Source organism: Lissotriton helveticus, chromosome 8 (genome assembly GCF_964261635.1).
Source record: "Lissotriton helveticus chromosome 8, aLisHel1.1, whole genome shotgun sequence".
Classification (NCBI taxonomy): domain Eukaryota; kingdom Metazoa; phylum Chordata; class Amphibia; order Caudata; family Salamandridae; genus Lissotriton; species Lissotriton helveticus.
The window spans coordinates 141,838,692-141,864,276 of NC_136069.1; the positions used below are offsets into that span (position 1 = coordinate 141,838,692).

At 44.1% G+C, this 25,585-nt stretch overlaps 1 protein-coding gene across 14 annotated transcripts in view; it reads left to right on the plus strand.

Moving 5' to 3' along the window:
- ZBTB20 (zinc finger and BTB domain containing 20) overlaps positions 1-25,585 on the plus strand; it is a 2,277,743-nt gene that overhangs the window by 767,617 nt on the left and 1,484,541 nt on the right. For 2 of the 14 annotated variants that reach the window (XM_078656733.1, XM_078656730.1), the window contains exon 4: positions 12,518-12,654. The exons of the other annotated variants lie outside the window; for them this stretch is intronic. The gene's annotated coding sequence lies outside the window, so the exon portion shown is untranslated. The remainder of the gene's footprint in view (positions 1-12,517; positions 12,655-25,585) is intronic. 14 annotated transcript variants of the gene reach the window in all.

Genomic DNA, 25,585 nt, shown 5'->3' on the forward strand with positions numbered 1-25,585 from the left:
ACTCTGTCTGTAGCAAGAGAATCTTCCCATTGTATCCATTTTGGATTTAGTGCCATTGTAGGTAAATTACATGGGCTTGTTAATGCCTCAAAGGCTGATTCTGCTGTTCTGACTGTAATCCGTCTGCCGTCAGCTTGGTATCTTTCTCTTGCTACAGCTGTTTGAACCGCATGAACAATGTTTTCCTTAATGCTGAATGTTTTTTCAGCTTCTGTGTACAAGTGTGATTTGTAAGCTATTGGTACCGTTTCTCCCTCATTAGAGGTTAGGTATGTGAATCTGCATCTTCCTGGGATGACTCGGATTACAAGGTTGCGTGTGTTATCGCGTGTTTGCAGTTTTGTTTTAACTAACATGTCTGTTTGTAAAGATCTCAAAATTTCTGTGTGTTTTTGAGTCCAATTGATTCTTTTAAAATCTGGTTTTATTAGATCATAGAGGGGTTTAACCCTCTCTGCATAATTTATAATGTAAGTTCTTCCGAAATTTAGGAAACCTAGAATTGATTGCAAGTTTTTCAGTGTTCTAGGTGCTTGGATTACAGCACATTTCTCTAGGAAATTGTCAGCCAGGCTTTTGCCTTCACTTGATAATTCATATCCTAAAAATAGGACCGTTAGATGGGCAATTCTTGACTTTTTGAAGTTAAATTTGTAACCCTCTGCTGCGAACCCAAGTATTATGGTGTTCACTCTTTTCAAGTGAGTATCCAAGTCATTATCTGTTAGATAGATGTCATCGACATAAGATACTGCCTCGTCATTATATATTTGTAGTAACTCTGTTACTCTTGCTGAGAATAATCCTGGGCTGTTCTTGAACCCTTGGGGCAAACGACAGAAATTTTTCTGCGAGTCATTTATTGAGAAAGCGGTCAAATATCTGCTTTCTGGTGCTATATTTTGACAAAAGAATCCATTAGAGATGTCTAATGTTGTTTTGTATTTTTTGCGCACTATGCTATTCATTAGTGCGGCACTATGTGAGTTTTGTACTGCAAACGTTTTGCAGCATGTGTTAAGGTGTCTGTAGTCCAAAACTAGACTATATGAATTATCTGGTTTGGAGACAGGAAACAAAGGATTGTTCATTTGTGAGGTGCATGTTTCAATCACCCCCTGGTATTCAAGTTGATCTAAGATCTCCCTGACCTGTTTTTTAGCTTCTTGCTTAATTGGGAACTGCCTCTGTGCAGTCGGTTGAGATTTTAACTGGATCTTGTGAGGAGGAGAGTCCTCATCCCATCCCACATGATTTTTATATAGTGCAGGAGCTTGGGCTACTGCCCACTTTCTTGCAAGTGTATATTTTTTATGAATTGGAATATGATTTGAGAAGGCAGGCATAATCATTTCTTCGCCATGAGGGCATTCCCTGACTAACTCTGGTGGCCAGTCTTTTTCAGCTAAAAGGATGTCATAGCCTTTGGAGAGGTTATCCCAAAATAGACCCCTTATTTTCCTAGTCTTATCTCCCTCTATACGTAAAGTTATTTCATATATTTTATGAGGTTTGCTAACTCTGGTATCTGCAGTTTCCACTTGAATGTATTCATTCGTGTCCACTGTCTCCAGATGATTCATCAGGATCTTGCGAGCTATGCTCACTTCTGCTGCGCTGTGTAGCATTGTCTGAGCCCACTCTCCGTTTTTCAACTAAGTCCTCAGGATCCTCGGCATGTTTGATTATTTTAATGCTGGCTACCTTCTTCTTTGGAAATTCTAACTTTTTACTTTGATGAGCAGGTTCTTTGTCTTTGGACTTGACGTGCTCTTCCCTGTGTTCTGACCGTCCTCTTCTTTCCGATTTCTGCGAGGAAGTCTGAAAAGATCGAGAGGGACGTGTATCAATATCTTGATATCTATCAGGTTTCTTCAAATTATCCCTATTTCTAAGGTTGTATCTTTTCTCAGAGGGCTCCCTCTGGGGAGACTTGTGTCCTTGGTCCGGAGATCTTTCTCTCCGCCGAGGAGACCTTCCTCTGGACTGGAATCTTTTTTCTTTGGGAGTGGATTGTTTATTTCCATCCCAGTTCTTTTTTGAAGTGTTTAGATTATTTTTAATAAATACCTTTTCAGGATTTTCTATTAGTTGGGGTTTCACTGGTTTCCCACCCAAACTATCTCTTCCTAGTTCTTCATAGGATTTTTCTATGATTCTGGCAAGTTCAAATGGTTGGTCTGCTATATCTGTTTCCTTCAATCTTTGGCGGATTGCCACATTTGCTGCTTCCCCCTTTATGTTTGCTAGTAATATTGCCGAGACCTGCTTAAAGTCTTTCAGTAATTTCATACCCAGAGTTAAAGCAGGTTCTGGACCATATTCATTTTGAATCTGTTTTAGCACCTCTGGTATTACCGCCATGGACGGAACACCATGTGTTTTTGTGTAAATGGAAGCAAAGACTGTACCCCAAGTGTCACAGTCCTCCACATGTGGAGCGATCCCCATTGGAAGGCAGATAGTCAGAATTCTGTGTTTCTCAGTAGGGGTAGTATCCGGAAATACCGCCTCTATTTGAGTGATTTTTTGTGCTAACTAGAATGGAATTTGTTCCCGTTTAATGGGTACTTTGCCTAGACAGGACTGTATGTTCTGTGGTGTGATTTTATTTGTGTTCCCCTGATGAGGGGTCAGCTGTGGAATTTTAATAGCTGTTTGGACTGTTGAAGTCCGCATTACATATTGGACTAATTGTCTGTGTATTTTAATCAGTTGTTTTAACTGTGCTAAAAGTTCTGGTATTGACATTTTTTCAATGTCTGGATGTGGTGTGTAGCTGGCTAGAACCGGCCACGTTGCTCCTGGTCTACCTAGTGGACCGAGCCTGGTGATGTGATCATTATGTTTTAGGGCGCCTTTAAACTAGAGCAGGTGCTCTTGGTATTTGAGTGGTATTTCCACCTCCTTGAAAGGGGTGTACTCATCCGGAGGTTCCTCTATCTTGTAATAGTGGAACTCCTTTGTTACAGCGTTTGCTGCTGGAAAATGTATCCACAATTCAATTCACAATTCAAAAGTGCTTTATTCGAGTAATTACTCATAAAAGCAAGACATACAAACATATTAAAAAACAATTAAATATACAAGTAATCAGAAGTTACAGAGCACTTACAAATCCATAAGAACAGTTATACAACGATAAACCACAATATTAATAAGCAATTAAGAAGGTGTAAAAGTTCTTTGTTAAAAACTTTTTCCATGAATAGAATACCTCTGTCTGCCGATATTCTTGTGCCTCAATTACGAATATGACTGTACCACCTCTTGGTGTTCGTCCATTTTCTATAAGTTTTAAAGTTATAGTTTTTCTTATGCTGACTGGGATGAGTATTGCACCCGGGTCTTGCTGTAGGAGACTTGTGTCTTCCGCTAGGAGTTGAGCTGCTACTCTAGCTGTCTCCCTTTCTTCTTCAGTTTCTGACATTTTACTGTCAAGAAGGGTTTTTGTTGCAGATCAGGTTTCCACGGAAACAAAGATTAGATGCACAATATTTTGGAACACTGTATCCTTCAACGTTGAATAAACCAAAAACTATACATAGGAGTCTCTTCCTACTAAGTTTGGCGGATTTAACCTTTGACCCACTACAGACGTATTTGGAGTTTTATGGGAGAAAGGGTCTGTGTGGAAAAGTACGACTGAGTTACTCTAATGCCTTGCGTTAGTTTTATCGCCTATCCAAACCGTTGGGCGCCATGTAGTGTAGTTCCTATTATCCCAATAGGCTCTGCGCATTGGAATAATATCTTCAATAGTATAGACGTAGGACTGTGGTTAACTAGGTCTTCTACTGACGATATTAGACTTAAAGTTATGTGTGCCAGCTAGCTCAGAGTTCACTAGAAACTTTCTCGAATAGGCAGGGAGGAGTTTAACCTCCCTGGATAGACAAGAAGGGATTTAGTTTCTGACAACCATAGAACATGACAACTTTGCTCCCCCCTAATCAAGAGTATATCTCTAGAGTCGTGTGAAAACAAAAGACAATCATTTTACTCAGTCAGTACGTGCATACTTAGTTCCACCAGATTGTAGAGAAAGAAGAGATGGGCGTGTTCAATAAAAGGTATTATGTATTGATCAGTCTCTTTTTCTCATACAAGAGAAATGAATCGCTACAGTTGCAATACTTAAGGTTAAGTAAAGTGCATACAGTAAAAGTAGGATTATAAAATAATACTGTAAAAGCATTGATATGGTTTCTTAGCCATATGATACTTTAAAATGGATAAAAGATATACATACATATATACATTGACTAATCGTACTCAACTGGTGCTTCTAACTACGCCTACCCCGGTGTACCTGACCTAAGCCCAAATACGTGGGCGGGAGTAAATAAGTAGCAGTTTAAGTTAAGTTTGTTTTGCCAAGGATCTGACTCAAGAATTCCCTGTAAGGGGTTAGTCAGTTCAGTACCTGGGATTTAGAAGGCCGGAGGGTTGGTATCTCTGTCTCAGGACTCGATATCCCAGTTACCCGCGAGGGCGGCTGGAAACGCCGGAGGCTGGATTTCTCGGCAGGAGAAAAGGCAGCGTCTCTCTCAACGCGTCAAAAGGGAGGGGCAGCGTCTGTGGGCTTTTCTGCATCAGCTGGGCTCTCCGGCAAGTAGCGCTGCTCCAAGCTCGTCACCACCGTGTGTTTGCTTAGGGCAGCGTTGGTATATTTATACCTGAAAGGTGCCGAGTTTGACGTAAGGATGGACATAAGACGTCAGTAAGAATGTCATAAGGACTGGTCGTTCTTACATTCTTTTCAGGAGTTCTCGAGCGAAATCAAAACAATAGCTGCGGGGGATTTCCCAGGTCTGCTGGAGGTTTGATTTGTTTTGGGAACTCGGTGTGCTTTCTAGGGGGCTGGAGGGATAGTGCTTGCTTAATGTGACAGCATGCGCTATGACCTAATCTGAAAACGGGTTTCTGTGCCGTTGTATGGACATTAGTGAATTAATAACCGGACAAGGGTCAGAAATAGGAGTATCAATATAGGTACCTAGATAAACACACTACACACCTGTGGAGCACCCCCATCTTGAAGGTCGGCTCAACCTGTCTGCGACACCCAGCCTGCTCTTCGCCCCACACTGACCATGGCCCTCAACACTCTCCTTGCTCCCTGTAACCCTTTTGAATGCAAACACGACTCTTGGCACAAAAATTGAGAAGTTAGAGAACTTCAGCAGGACTAATCTGTGACTGTATATGGCTGGCGCTCCATCGCTGTCAGCCTGAACGTTTGACTTTGACCCCGTCCAGCGCGACAAGATAGCCGTAGTTGGGGCTTTCTGCTTTCAGGTGCTATTTTACATTTAATATTTTAACAAATTCATAACTCTGATGCTACTTCTTGGATTTTTTGTTGTTTTGGTCTTGTTTTATTCATTAAATGCAGCACTATTTTTCTAACCTGGCAAGGGATTCTTTTTGTGCGGTGGTTTTAAAAAAAACTTTTTTTATTGTTTTTATTGAATTTTCAAAGACAACGGTGGGTTCACTGTGTGTCTGTCTGAAGTGTTTGCATAAATTCTGTGCACATTGCCTCTAAGTTAAGTCTGGCTGCTCTGTGAGAGGCTATCAGAGGGTTGAGCACATGTTCATTTGGGGTTTCCTTGTGCTTTATCTTGACTAGGATTGTGCATGCTGTTTGTCCAGGGCTCACACCCCAATCAAGCAGTAACCCAGTTTCTAACAGGCGTCATCTAATATGTTCTGAAAATGATTTCAGTAAAAGAAGTCTTTTTGAGAAAACGTAGAGCTTTAAGTTGTCCGTATTAAAAATGTAAGAAATTGGCATGGAATTAAAGCAGAATCTCCTTTTGACTGGCACCACGACAAACATACTTCACCTACATACGACACTCAGAGCACAAATGGTAAGAAAGTGTAGCATGATGACGACAACCAGGTTTTACATTCACCGGAACAGGAAATAATAACACAATGCAGATTCCACTCAATCTGATGTTAGAAAATTACCCAACTAGACCATCACCTCCTAATGATATAGTGACATATCATTCAATCATCAGAATAGCAGCTGACATGTGGTGTGCAGCTGGTTAATGAGCATGAAGAATCTTGCTTCCTTCTAGGAATTGTCCAAACTTTTAAAATGTGTTGCCAGCTTATGCCTTTGCTGCTCAATACCGTAAACCAGGGTAAGGAGGCTTTTAACATTCCATTCCTAGCACAATCTGCCACTCCAATTGATAGAAGTAAATGGAAATTATCACCACAAGATCCTGTATGTATTAGTGTTTATGTTGTCTCGCTCTCCTTCATTGTGAGGTCAACAAGGAAGATGTTTTTAACCTCGCCAGAAACTACTGGATCACTACCAGACAGGAACTGTAAGTCCTTTATGCAGTGAAGAAGACTTTTGGAAGATATTCAGGTACACAATGACACATTGGTAATCCAGCAGTCATACTATACAAAGATATGTCTACTGTAGAAGTATTGTTAATATATGTGTAGCCTCCCTAGATTTTTCACGTTTTTATGGACGACTATTTTTGTTGGTATTTTGACTTATCACTCTCTGTCACTGTCATTCTGCCGCACTGTATATGAGGGATATTGGGTGCACCCAATTGGCATATTTAACCAATGAGGCCAAGGGAAGTTGGTGCAGAAAGGGCTCCAGTGGTATGTTAGGCTGCACAGTATGTCCACTCCACCTACATAAAACAGTGGCTCCAAGTTCATCACAGTGGCCTGGCTGGTTGTAATCTTTAGATCCTACAGTAATGTATGCCAGAATAAAGCGCTCTACAGGCACAAAAACCTACTTTTATACATTAGATAATTCACCCCTAAAATTAAACTCAAAGTCCTCTGATATTCCACATATTTTTGTATAAAATTCTGCCTAGTGACCCTCTGCCAGTCCGTCCTGTTACTGTGGTCCGGTGCTGTTTCTCTTTTATGTTTGTGACGGTATAAACAAGCGTAGTGTGGCAGGGGAGCCCTTCATGTGCTGATTACCAAGCTCTAGAATTAGCTGATTACCAAGCTCTAGAATGATCTTCCTCTGTATCTGTGCAGAATCTCCAACTGTGAAACTATTAAGCATGCTGTGAAAGCGTATCTATTTACACAGCTCTAGTTTTACGCCTTGATGACCAGTCCTCATGTCTTGTTGTTTTCTCTGATTAAGGTGCTGTGTATTTCTGCTCTCTATGTTGTGTTCTGGTTCCTAATACCAACGTGCCATGTTGAATGTTGCCCCTAATAAATAATATCATTTATCCTGTAGCCTAAAGGGTTGGTTGCTTTATGTATGAAAGCAAGACATGTGACATGCTACATATTAAGGAAAAGTGTGTCCCTAGAGTGAAAATATTCTAAATGCACGTTACCCTGTGTAGATAAAGTGGTACATTTCTAAGGAAAGTTCTGATTGGTAATAACACATCTATTTATCCAAATTTAGTTAGGAAAACACTAGAAACCTGTTAAAATGTTCCTTTGTAACATTCATCAAAAATCTAGTTTAGTGGTGAAGATGGAGTTTTCATATCTATAGTGGAAAGCACTTTTTAAAAATCATACTATGTGTTGGCCTTGTTCTGCTGCCCCCCTCCCTCCAGTGGCAATAATAAGCATTATGATGATGTGTATAAAAGATGCTGTGCCTGGAAACAATAGATCCACTTCTGATGGCAGGAATATTTGAGTGGGGCCAATCCCTGAACACTTGTTCCTGATGTGCAATTTATGAGTGGCTAGGAACAAGTATTATTACAAAGGGACAAAACAATGGTCCTTGTTATGGTGTGGTCATGATTGAAGTAGAAGGTTCGAAGGAAGGATTTCCTCGAATGCACAGCAGAGTCGCCGCCTCGGATTAAGCAATCCAACCGCAATCAGCCTGTGTTGAATTTGGACTGCTAAGAGAAAAACAAAATCTGGTGCTGTTTTCCAAAAAAGCAACAAATGTATGACGACCATAAAGGTATTTCCATCCCACTGCCAGGAACCTAGCCAGTCTTGTCTGTTAAAAAGAAAAACAAAAAATGTCCTACAGTTCGGTGTCCTGAGGAAAACCCCCAAATCTTTTAGGGTTAGAAAATTTGGGGCCCGATGTAGGTCGGTCGGTAACGGCCGAAAATCAATATTTTCGGCCGTTACCGATCGGTATCGAGCCATCGGGATGTAGCAGTCCGAAAACCGCCCAAATCGGTGATAATACCGATTCGGAAAAGTTACCGAATCGTTAGAATACCGAATCCGAAAATACACAGATTCGGTAAATATACCGAATCGTTAACAAACCGATTCGGTAAAAATAGGGAATCGGAAAAATCACCGATTCGGTAGAATACCGCATCGGAAAAAACACAGAATCGGAAAAAAATACCGAATCGGTAAAGTCACCGATTCGGTAAAATTACCGATTCGGTGTAAATCCAATTCTGTGTGAAAAACTGACGATTGAGATGTAGAAAGCTCTGAAATACCGAATTAGCTTCAAATTCGGTATTTAAAAGTCTGTAGTTACCATATATTGGACTCAGGTGGTAACCAGGTGCAACCTATAAAAATGGACCCAAAATGCAATTCTTCTTGCACCATGGCGGCATTTTATGTCATTGCAAGACGGCTACGGCTACAGCAGGAAGGAGAGAGGGAATGGCTGAGACAGGAGCAGGTGTATAGACAGCGGATCACCCTGTTCATGCTGACAGATGCAGAGATCCTACAGAGGTACAGGCTGGAACCAGAGACCATCTTGGAGCTCATTAGGGACCTCAAACCCCTGTTGCAGCACACCACCCCAAGGGCACACGCAATCCCAGTGCACGTGCAGGTGCTATGCAGCCTACACCTGCTTGCGTCTGGCAGCTATCAAAGTGTAGTTGCTGTGGCAGGAGGGGTGACCCAGAGCTGCCTGTCAAGGTTCTTCCACAAGTTCCTTGATGCCATGATACAAAGGATGGACCAATACATTTCCTTCCCTGCAACCCATGCAGAACTGGTACAGACAAAAGCAGACTTCTACCAGATGGCAAGATTCCCCCACATCATTGGCTGCATAGATGGCACACACATTCCGATTTGCCCCCCCAGCTGACACGGAATACGTATACCGCAATCGGAAGTCACGGCACACCATAAATGTGCAGGTGATTTGTAATGCTAAGTGTGTCATCACTGACCTGGTTGCAAAATTTCCAGGGAGTACCCACGACACCTACATCTTTCAAAATAGCGGAATTTATGCACGGCTGACGGCAGGGGAATTCGGTGAAGGATACCTCCTAGGTAAGACACAGTGTCAGACCCCCATAACCTAAATAGCAGTGTGAAGTACATGTATGCATGTGAGTAATGTTACCCCTTTTCCTTCTAGGCGACAGTGCATATGCCCTCCGCTCATTCATTCTCACCCCCTACCTCAACCCCTCAACACCCAGCCAAAGGAGGTATAACCGTGCGCACAAAAGCACAAGGAGTGTAGTAGAACGGACCTTCGGCATCTGGAAAAGCAGGTTCAGATGCTTGCACAAGAGCGGAGGTGCAAGGCAATATACCCCCATCACCTGCTGCAAGATGATTGCTGTCTGTGCAATGTTGCACAACCTTGCGGTCAAGAAGGGCACAGAGGTAGAGTTGTCTGACTACGAGGACCCTGACGATGACATTGCTGTGCCACAAACACAACCTGCTGGAGTGTCTACACCAAGTGATGGCAGGTTCAGACGTGAGGAAATAACAGACAACTATTTCTGAGTGAGTACAGATGCACAGACACGTTATGGATGTGAAGAAATGTAAAATTTAAATTTTTTGTACAACGTTACAGCACTGATGTGCAACAAATGAAATTATTAACTACAATGTGGGGACAGGGAATGGGCCGGGTTGCCTCGCCCACACTGGCAGTGTCATTTCCTGCTGCGCTTTGCAGACCCACTGGGATGCGGCTCCCCCCCTTCTGCATGTCCGGCTGCCTCTGCGGAGCGCCTGGAGCTCCGGCGCGGCTCGGACACTGCGCTGGCCGGACTGCTGCGGCTGCTGCTGTCCCCAGCCTCGGCCACGTCCAGGGCAGGATTCACCACTACGTTGGATATGAGGAGTGTCTCCATGGCACTGGTGATGCGGGCCATGCCCCATGTCACCTCCGCAGTGTTTTGAGTGAGGCACTGTTCCATATTTGACCCTCGGCAGCATAGCAGGGCTGTTGCTGCGGCAAGACGGTTAATTGCCCGGTTTTGTACACGGGCATCCCTGCGCCTTGTGTGCTCATTCTCCTCCATCTTGGCACACAGCTGTGTTATGGCAGTTGTTATGCGACCCATTCCTGTTGCAATTGCCCGGTTACTTGCCACAAACTCAGCAAATCCCTTTGTCATTTCCCCCATCTGCAGGTTATGTTGACGCAATTGCCGGTGGCAAGCGAGGATGGACTTGGCCTGCATCCGCTGGATCCGCACCATGCTCCCCTCAAGCCCTTGGAAGACGGTGCCCTCCCGTGATGGAATTGCACTGCTGGAAGTGCGTGGGCGGCGGAGATTGGTGCTGGTCTGCTGGGTGGCCTGCTGTGCCACAGGTGTCACAGGTGTGGGTGCTGGTGCCTGACCCGCAGCTCCCTCCATGATGGTCAATGGGGCCACAATACTCCTCCTGGCTGGAGCTGTGGCAGGTGCTGGCTGGGACCGTGTGGGTGAGTTCTCTGGTGAGAACTGCAATGATGGGGATTGTGACAATTGGGGGGAGAGGTGAAATGAGATGGCATGTCCTGAGTCATCCTCATTGGCCATGGCACTGCTGTCCTCCACCTCCTGCGAGGCATCCATGCTGCTTGTCCCTGCCACCGCAGTGTCCGCTGTTGCTGGAGCTGACACTTGTGCAGCTGCTGCTCCACTACCTGATGGCGCCCCTAAGCATAAAGTGCCATTTGTCAACTGAGTGGAAATGTCTTACTGTCAACACAATAAATGCATTGCACATGTCATTTGTATTACTCTGATTCTTTCTTAAAGTGCATTGCAGTTTAATGTGCACTGTAAATAGTTCCTACATTAGCTGTCTACATATCCCATCATGCATTGCTCATGTATTTTGCTAGCAGTACTGGACTGGGCTTTGGCTGTACATTGGGGCCAATGGGGAGGTGTCTGGTAGGGTGTGTCATGCTGTGCATGTTTCTTACCTTTTGCTTTGGCTCTGGCTGAACTGTCCATGTCCCCAACTCCAACCACACTCTCCGTCTCAATCGTTGTGGACACCAGTTCCTCCAGTTCAGTGAGGGGGGGCGCGGGGTTCCTGCCTCCACCGGTCAGTCCTGCCTGCTTGTGGAGCTCCGCCAATTTCCTCTTGGTGAGGCTCCGTATATCATAAAACCTCTTCTTGAGGTCATCCATGCTCCTGGGGGTCACACCGACAGCATTGACCCTCTCACTGATGGCACTCCACAGTTTCCTCTTTGTAGACTCAGGGACTGTGAGGGACAGCCTCCCATACAGCTGCCTGTGGACCCTCACCACCTCCTCCACCAATACTTGCAGCTCCATGCTGCTGAACTTCACCTTGCGCTTTCTCTCAGCCTTCTGGCTCTCAGAGCTGCTTGCCATTTCCACTGTGTTCAAAAATCTCCAACCACTCTCTCTGCTGCTCACTCTCACTGCTCAGCTCTGGCTGCCTCTCCAGAAAGTTCTGATGAGTTGCACCTGCCTGGGTTGCCACTCCCTGCTAGGGTGGGGGAGGGTGCTTCCACCTCATTGGCTGCTTTCGTTAGTTTCACTTTTCCTTGCTTGTCGATTCCGTGTTTACCGATTCGCTATTTACCGATTCGGTATTTATACCGATTCGGGAAATACCGATTCGGTAAATACCGAATCGGTTTTGCCAATGCATTCCTACGGGCCTTTTGGCCCATACGGTTGTATTGTCATTACCGAATCGGTATCTACCGATTCGGTCAATACCGATTCGGTAAGTGTCGAAACGCGATACCGAATGTTACCGAATCGGTATTTTACCGATTTTTTTTCTCTACATCTCATTTTCCGATTTCAGAATACCGATTCGGTAAAAATCGGTATTTTAAAATCGGTAAATTACTTTTACCTACATCGGGCCCCAAGTCTTCTTCAGATCGAGACAGGAAGTAGAAGGCGGACTCACATGATAGTGTGAGTAACCCCAAAGGTGTACAAATAACCACTGCACCAAACCCAGTGTTTGGTGTCCTTCAAAAATACATAGGGTCCCTTCATACCAATCTTTCACTCTTTATATTTAACTATAGGCATTGCTCCATACTCAGTGCACAATGAAATACAATTGTAAGGTGCAGCTCAGTTGTTGGCTCAGGGTACCTCAGGTCCTTGGACAACCTACAAGTCCTATAAATATCCCTGCGAACATAAGGGTCTCACAGATGTAATGGTACATTGATTTTGTAAATCCACCATGGTGACAAGTAGTTACAGATGAAAACATTGTGACAAATTGCTGTTTATTTTCTACTCCTTTTCAATTCTTTTTTTTTTCAATTCAACAGTTAGTTTCTTTGGGAAAACCTTAAGGGATATATACAATGACCCCTTGCTGAAATCAAGATTTTGTCTACTTGCCGGAAATCTATAGCTCTTTGGGATTAGCCATGGGTGTCACACCTGGTTCCACCACATACTAGAAGTAAGTTTTAGAAAAATGCCAAAACTGTGGTAAAAAATTGTTTTTTTTATTCAGCTCTGCTTATTTCTGAAAGATGTCAAAATGGTGATTTTATCTTTTAGCACAGAAAACCTTTTGTTTATGTAATGTTTAGGAAATTAGACACACACTTTCTTGTGCAGAACTTTTTCCCATTTTTTTTAAAACAAAACAAAATTTATATTTAGGCTATTTCTTCATCTCCTAAAGAGGAATTAATAAACCCTGGTCCGTGCTGTGTGTTGAAGGACGTAAGACAAGCTTTAGGACCCTGTGGACCTTTGTAGTGGTTAAGTCTACTTGAGATGGAGATAGGAAATAGAGGGGAGGAGGCAGACAGAGGGGCCTAGGACCACAAAAATAGAGGACGCAAGTAGCTTAGGCTGCCCTGCGAGGTCATCAACACGTGTATGAATAAAGGCATTGTTCCCAGGCACTAGTATGTCCTGTCCTAATCTATTGCCTTACGCTTGTCGGCCCTAATAACTGGCTATGAAGATGACCTATTGCCTTTTGCTTGGGGGCCCTGACAACTGGTAACGAAGGTGACCAGAAGACACAAAGACACTACCGAAGGTGACTAGAAGACATCAAAAGGCACTCACCTCAAGAAAGGCCCTGCAGTAAAGGTAGTGCTTGCCGCACCGCTGCAAGAAATAAATCAGGGATGGCAAACCACTGCATCCCCTACTGATTAGAGAGGCTATCGGCAGCAGGAACAACCAGCAACTCTAGATTTTGTGTGACACAAGCTCTTCAACAGAAGCAAACAAAGAAAATGCCAGCCACCTTTAGCAGCAAGCGATGACACAAGATCTTGTGAGACATGAGATCTACAACATACCCCTAAGCCAAAAAAAAGACTATGCTGGTGGTGGTCATCTTAGAGTCAGACTTGGTCCATAGGAATGGATAGAGGGCACCATTACTGAACAGCCAGGAAAAAGCAACTAAAGCAGACTCTGGGAAAAGGAGTTAAAAGATGGCCAATCAACATTCAATTGCAGCAAAATACCAGAAACAAAGATTAACAAAAGTAAAGGAAGCATAAAAGTCAACCACAAAGGCAACCGAAGTCTTACAAACATGTCCACTGATAACAAAGTGGCAAAAGGCTCCTCAACATACCCTTGAGCATCAGATCCCTTCATAATAACTACAAACAGCAACCTGGGGCCAATGGGAGGAATGACTCGATAATCTAGACAATTTCTTCAAAAGCGACAAATGAGAAAGATGAAGCCCAGATGTTACTTAATAAAAAACCTGGTAGATTGAGAAATGTGCTAAATAATTAAAGATTGCCCTATAGCAAAAGCGTCCAACTACAACTGTGTGCTTGAAGCACTCAACAGCAAATTCCTCCTGAAAAAGAATCTAAACTACAAAAGATGCTCCTTCAATCTTGCCTCACAGGAAAGAGGGGGAGTCAATGGACAACTCCATGACACTGCTCCGACGATAGTTCAATACTGTGAACTTGAGATATTTGATGATGAAGATGCCATTTGGCTACGCATTTTTGAAGGATGTCTATCTGATTCCGTAAGATGGAAATGATTGAAGAGAAGTTACTGCCTGGTTCAAATACAGGAAATGACCCGCATAAATAATCAGCCAGAACTACAAGCAAAGGAAATAGAAACCAACAATGTGGAAAATAGTGGGGTAAGCATTCTGCTTGCATGAAAGAGAACTCGAATTGTTTAAAAAACGACAGTGGAAAATCATAATCACAAGAGTATTGTTCCGTTCGCCATAAGGATTACTCAGCCAAATCCTTGAGCAAGAGACCCCAGCACCACAAGAAGAAAGAATGTTACTGATGTGGGCAGCTCTACTCACACAAAGGCAAGTGCCCAGTAATGGGATGCACATGTTTCATGTATGGTTAAAGACAACCACAATGAATCAGTTTGCAAAGCTGATTGAGATACAAGGGATGACTCCTCTAAATACAGCAGCAAAGTCTAGAAACATCACCACGCCAGAGCGGTGAGAGGTAGAATCAGCAGCTCGTCCTGAGCATCTGCCAACTCGGTGGCATCAATTTCTATCTCCCAACAATCCAGGTCTCCATCACTGAGCTCATGCTTAAGCACATCTTCGTTCTCTGGGTAAAGTGAAGTATGTGCCTTCATGATCTCCACACAACAAGAACAGAAAGGCAAGTGTCCCACAGTCGAGCTTGGGTGGGTGAAAATGCAACTGCATTTTGTCATTGACAGCTGGGAGATTATTAAGATTATCAAGAAGAAGATTATCAAGAAGTACCAGAGAGAACATGGTATATTTCAACCACCTATGACTGAAATCATGGTGGAGGTCAGTCTTGTCGGTCTATTCTCACACAATATGAACAAAACAGCAAGAAGCGACTGATAGTATTTTATGCTAGTTGAAGCTTGACAGATGTAGAAAAGGCTAATTCGCAACCGGAAAAGGAAAGCCTAGTGGTTGTGTGGGCTTGTGAACACTACCACCTTTTCTTTTATGGCAAACAGTTAACTATTGTGATGGATTATCAAGCCCTACTCACAATATCTGACATCCCTAGAGCAAAAATGCCACCTCGGATTGAACGGTGGAGATTCTGATTGCAGCTATACACCTACATCCTAAAGCACAAATACTGTTCTTGAAAGGACCGTAATGCAGCATATTAAATGTCTCGACATCTATTAATGTCAACAAGGGTGAGACCATCACTTAACGAGGTATACCTCAACTGAGTCACTTCTCGTAGCGTGTCTCAAAGGTGAGTGAGGGACACTGATGGAGCACAAGTCCTGTGCCTACAGTGAGGGAACACTTAGTGCTACTCTCCAGGTCACAGCACAGGTCCAGGCAGGGATTTAAATGGGACAAAAAAACTGGGGGTGCTCTAAAAGGGGTGTGGCAGACCACTTAAAGAGTTGTGGCAAATCCAACTAGGGGGGCCTAAATGAGGAGAATTAGCATTGTGTGCTGCCTCAATATAATGGTGCAATTGTTGACCCACAGCTTGGCTAGCCCTCGAGGGTACGGGTACTCTTCCTCACGACTGTATTTTTTACAGCATGATAACATAAGGACTTCTTTACAACTCCACATTGACTACAACCAACTAAAATAACCAGAAATCAAATAGGCTAAAATATTTCACTGACATTAATGAAGAATGCACACATTAGGGGGACAGGGTTTAACAGTATTGACTTAGTTTGACAAATGCACATTGAAAAACAAATTCTGCGTTCAGTCGTACTACAATAATTAAATTTTTGAACTACTACTGAAACGGGGAGCATCCAACAAAACCAGTAGGGGTAAGCTGCAATGTACACAATCATCCTTTCCTCTGTAGCTTATCACTATTAATGTGGTGAAATCACTTTGGGGTCGATTCCGATTCGGGAAAAAAAATGTCCGTACGATTCGTATCCGGAGCCCTCTCCGTACGAATCGTAAACATGCCGTACGACCCGACGAGTACCATCCGGACCGGGGTATGAGGATGCGATTTGTAAGGTCCACGTCAGGTAAGGGCGATTCGTACGGTAAAGCACACAATCACATACACACCGTACGGTCCGTACACCCCATGATCACGGGGGTACGGTCCATACCCCTGCAATCGCAGGGTGTACGCACCGTACACGCAGCGAACATGGGGTACAGTGCTTACACCCCATGATCGCGGGGTACGGTGCGTACACCCCATGATCGCGGGGTATGGTGCGTACACCCCATGATCGCAGAGGTACTCACTGTACCCCTGCAATCATGGGGTGTACGCACCGTACCCAATATGGGGCGTTCCGTACCTGTTTCGAGGCGAATTCTGCTTTTACGGCTGTTTTCAGCTCCCGTAGAATAAGGGTCGTATGGTGCGTACCCGACACGAATCGTACTTGCTGGGTCAGAAAAACCAGCCGCAAACCATACGGATGTCGCGTACAGCGGGTTCCGAGGGAGATTCGTACGGGGATTTGAGTCGTACGGTCTCTGTACGATTTGTACGGAGTCCGGCTCCTGGTACGAATCGTACTTCGTCGTACGTATGGGGGACGTTGCAGGGTACGATTCGCACGGGAAAAACGCTCCGAACGGCTATTCGGAGCGGTTTTTCCCGAATCGGAATCGACCCCTTTGTGTCTTTAACAATTGCATAAATCGCCAAACCAAGATTGAACAGTGATCACTATACATTCATTCAATTACAGTACACACACCCCCACTGTTCACGAACAGCAGCTCACCATCCATGCAGTCAGAGGTAATGGACAATCCCTCCTTCCAAGCCTGCCTGATGTCTGGAGACAGTAGCTCTGGGAATAACAAACCATTAAACTGCAAACGGTATTCACTTCTGACTGCTGCGAATGTGCTACTTTCTATTGACGATTCGCTCCCGATTCCATCACTTAAAGCCCACTAGAAGGCCCTTGCTTTAGATAATGTATTTCTCTGCAATGGATTTTGAACAAACTCGTTTGCAAATATAAAGGTTTAATCGCTCCAGGTCGCCAGCTGGAACATTTCACATTTACTTTCTGCACCAGCCATGTAAAACATAGATGGGAGATGAGAACCTCTCACCACGCACTCCAGTGTAATGTTCTGGCTTCATGTTATAAACTTGCCAAATAACATGAGTCTCCCGTTCAAAATGAATCTTTTGTAGGCGTGGATTCATGTGTGTGGTGTGTATTGACACATTAACATTTGGGGATAGAGGAGCAAGTGAGTAGTGTGTGCTCTGTGGAACTGACAGCGTTGTGGTAGGTTAAGCGAGAGAGGAATGAAGGTGTCAGGATTCAGTTAAAATGTATCAGGTGACACCATGACGATGTTGCTGCTCCTGCTTTGCAAAAACAGAAGGGATTTCCAGAGAGAAAGTCACTATCTTTAAAGGATTTCCCTTCCCCCTACAACGCTCACCTGGCATGACATCATGCTGTAACGTCTCCACTAGTGAGAAGTGAGAAAAAGGAGCACGTGCACATCGAAGTGCATGCTCTCACTGCAGTCTGTGAAAAACAGACCGCCTGTGCCAGGGCATGAAACAGAGCCTGACTGAGACCCGTTTCTAGGCCTCCTTTAAATAACGGCTGACTGGTGCTCAGCACCAGCAAGGACCGGCACACTTAAAGCCCTGGGTCCAGGACCTCTCATAGTAATGGACAGATCTCGCTGTCTACACACATATTCGATTAGTGTGACACCAGGGCCAAAAATAAAACTCGGGATACAAAATACGCAAACAATAATGGTGTGACAGCTCTACTTTTGTCACTTACTTGGTACAGCGGGTGGCGTCTTCGAGGCTTCAACTTGCTACTGAATATCTGGTGTTCGTGGCTACATGGCCATGCCTGAGCTGCAAGTGCTGTGTCCGCCCAGCGCGGATAAATACTTACCCTTTTGCCTGGCCTCAAGTACCCCTCCCAATGACCTTGTCTGGGCACTTATCTTAAAAGTCCCTGCCGTAAGGCATCCCAAGGACCTGGTTCGACATCAGAGTGAAAACCCCACACACAACATAGCAGCAGATATCATGGAATTAGCCACCTTCAAGCCCATGAGTGAAGAGCTAGAAGTAACAAGTCCCGGAATCTTGCTGAGACCCACCTCTCAGCAAAATACTGGGACTTGTTATCCCCAAGTGTCTATGCGAACAAGTCATTGACCTTGCACTTGAATGACTTCGAGAACTTGTAGCGACCAAACGAGCACAAAGAGAATGAGTGTGGTTTTCCAGTCTTGATCAGATCATGGAACATACCCTAAAAGATTATCAAACCTGTCAAGTGACGGGCAGACAAAAAGCTCTGTTACCATTTCATATGTCTGAGGTACTGGTGAACGTCTGGTGGCAAGTTGCAATTGACTTCTTCAGACTGTTCTGGCAAGTATCTCATGGTAGCAATGGATGACTACTTGAGATTTCCACTGATTAAGCAGTTACCATCAACTAGCACATCTGCAGTAGTGCTGGCCCTAAATGAAATGTTTGACACCTGCTTTATTCCCAAAGTTGTAAAGACAGACAATGGACTACCCTTCAATGGGCACGATTTTACATAGTTTGCAAAACATTTTGACTTTAAGCGTCTGAAGATCACACCACTGTGGCCACAAACAAATGGCAAGGTAGAACGATTCATGGCCACACAGAAGAAGACAGTGCAACAAACAGAAATTCAAAGAGCATCACTCCAGCATCACTGTAGGCCTACCGGAACATCCCACACAGCCCCATAGGCAAATGCCCATCCATACTAATGCTGGGCTGAGAAGTGCGCACCCGGATCCCTTGGTGGGGCCCAGAGGAGGCGTCACTGAAGAAATAAAGGCAATTCTTCTGCGACGCATAGGTATAAGAGTGAGATTGGCAACGGAAGAAGCAGATGAGGGGCATGCTGATCACAAGTGAAGAGCCAAGAACCTGCCTCTCCAGGTAGGAGAGTGGGTGCTAGTTAAACATGAACAACAGAGAAAGACGGATGCCTGATACCAGAGTCGACCCGTCCAAGTGATCTGTCAAAAGAGAACTATGATAACAGCTGAAGATGAGGACATGCAATTGACCTGAAACATCTCCCATTTTAGGAAGTATTATCACTCAACCCAATCTCCCCATCAAAAGCTAGCAGACTAAATTGATCTCACATTCTCAGATGACAGTGAAGCGGAAGTGGGTGGAGAACATGCCAACTCAAGGGGCAATATAAAGCTGACCTCTGCTATTCTAACAGATTCTCCAGAATCCAAATGAAGCCTACACGTCTCATTTAACACATTTAAGGAGATGTGGAAACCCTAACTCTCATGCCAAATGAATTGGAGGGGAACAAATGGGAATAATTGACTCTCTTCAAGTGGGGGTGGGATATGGTGATGTGCTTGTAAGGCCATAAGACAGGCACTAGGACCCTGTGGATCCAGGACCTTGTTAGTGGTCAAGCCTCCTTGAGGGGAAGTTGGGAAGTAGAGGGGAGGAGGATGGACAGTGGGGCGCAGGACCACGAGGATAGAAGTAGCAAGTTCTTTAGGCTGCCCTGCGAGGTAGTCAGCACATGTTTATAAAGGCATCTTTCCCAGCCACCAATGTATCCTGTCTGGATTTGTTGCCTCAAAATTGGGGACCCGGACACCTGGGTACCTTTAGAATACCCAGGATGTTGGGAAAAAAGAACTCAAATTTGGTATGGACACTTTATGTGAAAAAATTATTATGGAAGCCTAAGCGCGAAAAACCCCAAATCGCTAAAAAGAACTCGGCACTGGGCTTTAAAAGCCTCAGAATTGAAGGTGTAAACAAAAATATACCCCCATAAAAAGTGGGATAAAAAGTAATCTCCCTAGCTCTGGCATCACAGACTGTCTGATTGTACATGACTTCTCAAATAAAAAGTCACTTATTAGGCCTGTGTTTTCTCAAAATGACTACTTCAGCCGTTTTTGGCTTTGTGACACCTTTGCATTATGGAATATGCAGCTTCTAGTTTCCCATTCTAAACATATCCCTACGCGTTTTATTATGCAAAGTAACGTTGGTTAAAAAGTCAGTGCTGGCTAAGTGCATGGCACAGACCCACATGGCAGCTATGCTTATTTACGAAATGTGTTGCAATACTGAGCTCTGTCCTCACTCAATATCAGTAGGAACAGCGAATGGATATATGTCTGTCGCTGTGGTACGGCTGCCAAGTCTATTTTCATGTTTTTGGGGAGGGATTGCAGAGGTGGTCTGTCAGGGTGCTTCGCAGGTTATGAAGACTAGAGTGTGAACTTCCCAAAACACGTTCCAGAAATCAACTGCACTGAACCTACACTTCTACGGGCAACATGAGAAATATCCCCCCCCCCCCCCCCAAAAAAAAATACTTTCTTTAAATTTGTTACTAAAAATACTTTCTGGTCTGTTAAGCCAGGGTGGGAAATTCCATTTTGGCTGCAGGCCCATGGGCAGGTAGTGTGGAATTTAATGAAGGAAACTGCTGTGTGTTTGTGTCTTTCTGTATGTTTTTCCTCTGAAAGAAACCCAGAGCTGGGCAAGCATCCCATTCGACCTGAGGTGACCCAGGCAAATTGCTTCTTATAGAAAAACAAGCGTGCTCTGCCCAGGCGAGCGCAAAGGATCGCGGTCTCTCTCTTCGTAGGGGGATGGACGGCCACTGCAGCCGCTGTACTATCACTGCTGCCCTCCCCTGTACGCCGGGCATATTTATCTGTAATACTTAGCACGAAAACCAATCACATCAAATTGCGGTTTTCATTTTCTTCCCGTGAATAATATTTATTTCAGTATCACTGCACATTTTAGTCACCACTGTTTTGCGCGCAGAGATTTGTAAACACGTATGATAAACAGAAAACTACGAGTACCAGAATACAACTTAAAGTGCGACCTGTGACTGTCCAAAACGTAATTGTCTGAGAGTGTCCCAGGTCACATGGGGACACTAGGCAGTTGCACGTCCGAGATGAATTCTACTTCTTTATCAACTGATGTTTTGCCCGGAGATCTAATGAGGTGGATTATATTTCAGGTTGTATTTATTTTATCTGTGAAGAGGTTTGGTAGGTCTCTGAAAATGATTTATTTCTTGTAATATCAAGTTCAGATCATGAACAAGATTCTTATTGAAGAAGAAACGCTCCCGGATTTTCGATCTGGGGGGCCATGAGGAAGCAATGCTGGGCCATGAAGAGGAATGGCCGCTGCCAAAAAATACAATTTGCTTGGTTTATCTGATATTTTAGGTGCTCACATTTATTCAATTTTGAAACATTTTTAACACATCACCTGCAATGAGCTGGATACTTTACGTTCCCTGTTGCTAGAATTCCTCCACCAAGGCTTCTGGCTTTGGTGAAGGGGGAGGGGCATTGCTTGCCAGAACTTTAAGATGCAGTAGAAAAGTTCTACTGCCACACGGGACCCTTTTCCTGATTTTCACTTTAAAAAACTAGATCATCGTCTTGCTACTCCTCGCACCGATCCGTGCGATCCACCTTTCCAGAGATCCCTGCTTGCGGTTTTACACCCCCAGAAGGGCCAGGTCATTTCCTTTACCACTGTTTACTCCATTTCGTCCGCAGCCGGTCAGGATTTAACCCCGTCACTGCGATCACCATTACACATATGGAACCGACAGCCCTGAAGAGTCACATCTTCTACACGGTGTGACGAAACACGTGTCGGCTGGCTTATGTCAAATGTGCTGATCAAGATTGACTTATAAATCTTTTCTTCATGCACAATTTGGAGTTTGATCTTCATTCCTACAATTCTAATGAACATTGTCTCAAATTTTGGGTTCTGACGTCAGGACCTATTCTATAACGTGTGCACAGGACTTTGTATTTAGCATTTTGCAGAGCTTTGAAGTTTAAAACTGTGATGATGTAAGCCCTGTTACTATTTTGCACGCCCCTATCTAATACCATAATAGTTCGCTATTATCTATCTTTATTTCTACGCACATATTCACTGTAAAATACAGTTATGGTTCAGGCTCAAATACAGAAGACCACTGAAATCCACCAGTTATGGTTAGTAAGAGACACAACACACAGACCATAACTCACATCACTGCAATGCTCAAAATGACAATTTGCCAACAGAACAAAGACAAGGAAAAGAGGTATCAAAAGAATAACATGGTGGACAGCACCGGTTATGTATGTTGTGGTGTTGTTAACCATAACCGGTGAATATCAGAGATTTCATGCATTTGAGACAGAAATATAACTCATTGCCTTTTTCAATGAATATCAGAACTACATTTTGGCTAACCTTTTGAAATATTTTAATAAAGTTTATCAAATTACAGATGCCATCTTCTTGGGATGTACATGGGTTACACAAACAAAATTAAGTGAACCTTGATCAAGGATTTTGTAGCTTATAGGACTAAGAGAACTTTAAAAAATATAATTTTTATTGAGTTTTTTATTTTTATGTTCATTTAAATAGTTGGTAACTTTTTGTGACAACACTGCAAAAGGAAATATGGATTCTACCAGATGTACATATTACAGTTATTACCAAATGCGTGACTAATGCAGGCAAAATGGCATGATAATCCACCTGTACCGCTTATGAGCGGTTTCATCTACAAAATATTTGTTACAGGGTAGGTTTTGAGTTCTTGTAATGAGTAATCACTTTTGCTAGTGGCTCTATGGTACATTGCTATCTGTTCTCCTTGAATTTCTCCCCTCATTTAACCAAGTTCATTTTGTTCTTCTCAGGTTCTCCAAGTTTTTTTATTTCAGTCAGTCCCTCCCTTTACATTCCATGTTGTTCATTACCATACACCAGTCCATATTGTGGATCCATTCCTCAGTGGTTGAAGGTAATGGGCTGCCCCATCATAGCGCTATATCTCTCCTTCTTAGTGAACCACAGTGTAGCCTCCAGCTTCCTACCAACTTATTCCCAGTATTTCTCTATGACCGAGCAGGTCCACAATGTGCAGATAAAAGTACCCTCTTTGCCACAGCCTCATAACCACATTCAAGTATTAGTTCACCCAAATATCCAAAACTGAACCCTTGTGTGGTACACTGTATGGAGAAATTTTAATTGGACCAAACTGAAACCATATCTTGCTGATAACTCTCAGGGTACATGCACATGATTCTTACCATAAACCATTTGGTATGGGGCCTATGTCCAGGGTTACCAGACGTCCCGGATTTCGCCGGACAGTCCCGGGTTTCTAACAGCTGTTCCGACAGATGTCGCCTATTTTGGCTCATGTCCCGGTTTTTAGAGGGGTTCGACTGAAACCAGGGAGAGTACTTTTTTGGGTATTCTAAAGCTGTGGCAGCTGTTATAAGTAAGCAATTTCATTAATAGGTATTATTTTGGTTGTAGTATTTACATTTTATTTACTTTCCTAGTGCTTCGTTTGTGATCCTATGTTGATGACAGTGTCATTCTGTGCCACTCCGTGGATGACAAATTGTAGTCCTTCTTCTATTTTCCCCAAATGTCCCAGTTTTCTGGTTCTCAAGATCTGGTCACCCTACCTATGTCTTTCACCATCTGGCTTTGAGGCCATCTAGTTTTTTGTGTAATAATAATAATAATACTGAGTTTTATAGAGCGCATGCAGCTACCTCCGTAGGAAGTGTCCCGGCGCTAGCATGAACAGTGCGAGTCATAGTGCAAAGAGACTAAATTAGTGCGTAAAAAGCCATGTTTTCAAAAGACTTCTGAAACAGGGTTCAGAGGGTGCTTGTTGGATTTCCTGTGGCAGGGTGTTCCAGAGCAATGCCGTACTAGCGGAAAAGGCTCTGCCACCCAAACGCGCCCTTTTCACTCGCGGGACTTGGAGATGGACCTTATAGCTAGACCTTAGAAGTCTGACCTGAGAGTATCTAGGCAGTCGTTTTTTTAAATAATTTGGGCATGTCCCATAGAGGGCTCTATAGGCCAAGGTGAGCGCCTTAAATTTTATGCGACTTGCCACAGGTAGCCAGTGCAACATACGCAGGTGAGGAGAGATGTGATGTCTAAAAGGGACCTGCCTGAGTAATCTGGCCGCCGAATTCTGAACGATTTGCATCTTTTGCAGCAGAAACTTCGGGAGACCTAAATAAAGGCCATTGGCATAATCCAGCCTTGAAGTAATCGTGGCGTGGATGATCGTTTGGCGGCAGCTCACCGGGAGCAGTTGGAGGAATCTGCGTAGGCTCCTCAGTTTGCCTATGCATCCTCCGACAACCTTCTGTATCTCGGGGGCAAAAGACAGGCCATTATCCCATGTAACCCCCAAATTGTTTGCCTTTATGCTGGGAGATGGTGCGGGACCCATCTCGTCCGGCCACCAAAGCTTAGCGGGGGGGTGGGTGCTTGTGCCAAAGAAGATCACCTCTGTTTTGCCCGCATTAAGCTTCAGCTTGTTGGTATTCATCCAGCAGGCTATGTCTCGAAGGCAGCCCTTGCAGTTAGAAAAGGCTGCCTCGGAAGCCTCAGAGAATGGGAAAACCAACTGGGTGTCATCCGCGTAAGAAATTGCGGTGACTCCCCAGTTGGCAATCAGCGTGAACAGCGGGGCCAAATAAATGTTAAAAAGCAACGGGCTCAGGGCAGATCCCTTTGGGACCCCGCAGTTCAATCTCCTAGAGTCTGAGGAGAAGGTGCCCAGGGCCACCTTCTGCGATCTATTGGACAGATAGGAGTGAAGCCAGCCCAGTGCCTGAGCTTGGAGGCCGATCTCAGACAGGCGCTGTAATAGCCTGTCGTGATCCACTGTGTCAAAGGCGGTCAATAGATCCAGGAGCACCAGCATTGCTGATGCTCCTGAATCCAGCGACCACCTGACCGACTCGGCCACCTCAATCAGGGCGGTCTCGGTACTGAAGCCGGCTCTAAAACCTGATTGTGTTTCATGGAGAGCGTTGCTGTCCTCTATGAATTTATTCAGTTGTCTCTGGATTAATTTTTCAAGCATTTTGCCCGGTGCAGCCAGTAAAGAAATGGGACGTAGATTACTCAAATCTCCTGGGGCCCCGTTTAGCTTTTTTTTCAACGGGAGTATGGTTGCGTGCTTCCAGCACTCTGGGAACACTCCGGAGGAAATGGACGCATTCCATATGTGTTGGAGAGTGGGTGCCACAAACTCTGCCATCAAACTCCAGAGTTTAGGTGGACAGGGATCATCAGGAGATCCCGATTTGCATCTGTAGATTTCCTGCAAAACGGCATCTCGTGTGACTGGTTGAAATTGACTCAGAGTTAGTTGCGGCGCTCTATTATTATTATTATTAAAGGCAATTTGTATGGCGCAACTAAGCCCAATGGGCGTCAAGGCGCATAACCAAACAGTAACAGCTGTTAAAAATACCACTATGCAGCTGTACAACTATTATAGTTATACAACTATTGCAGTTATACAGCTATTGTACAGCT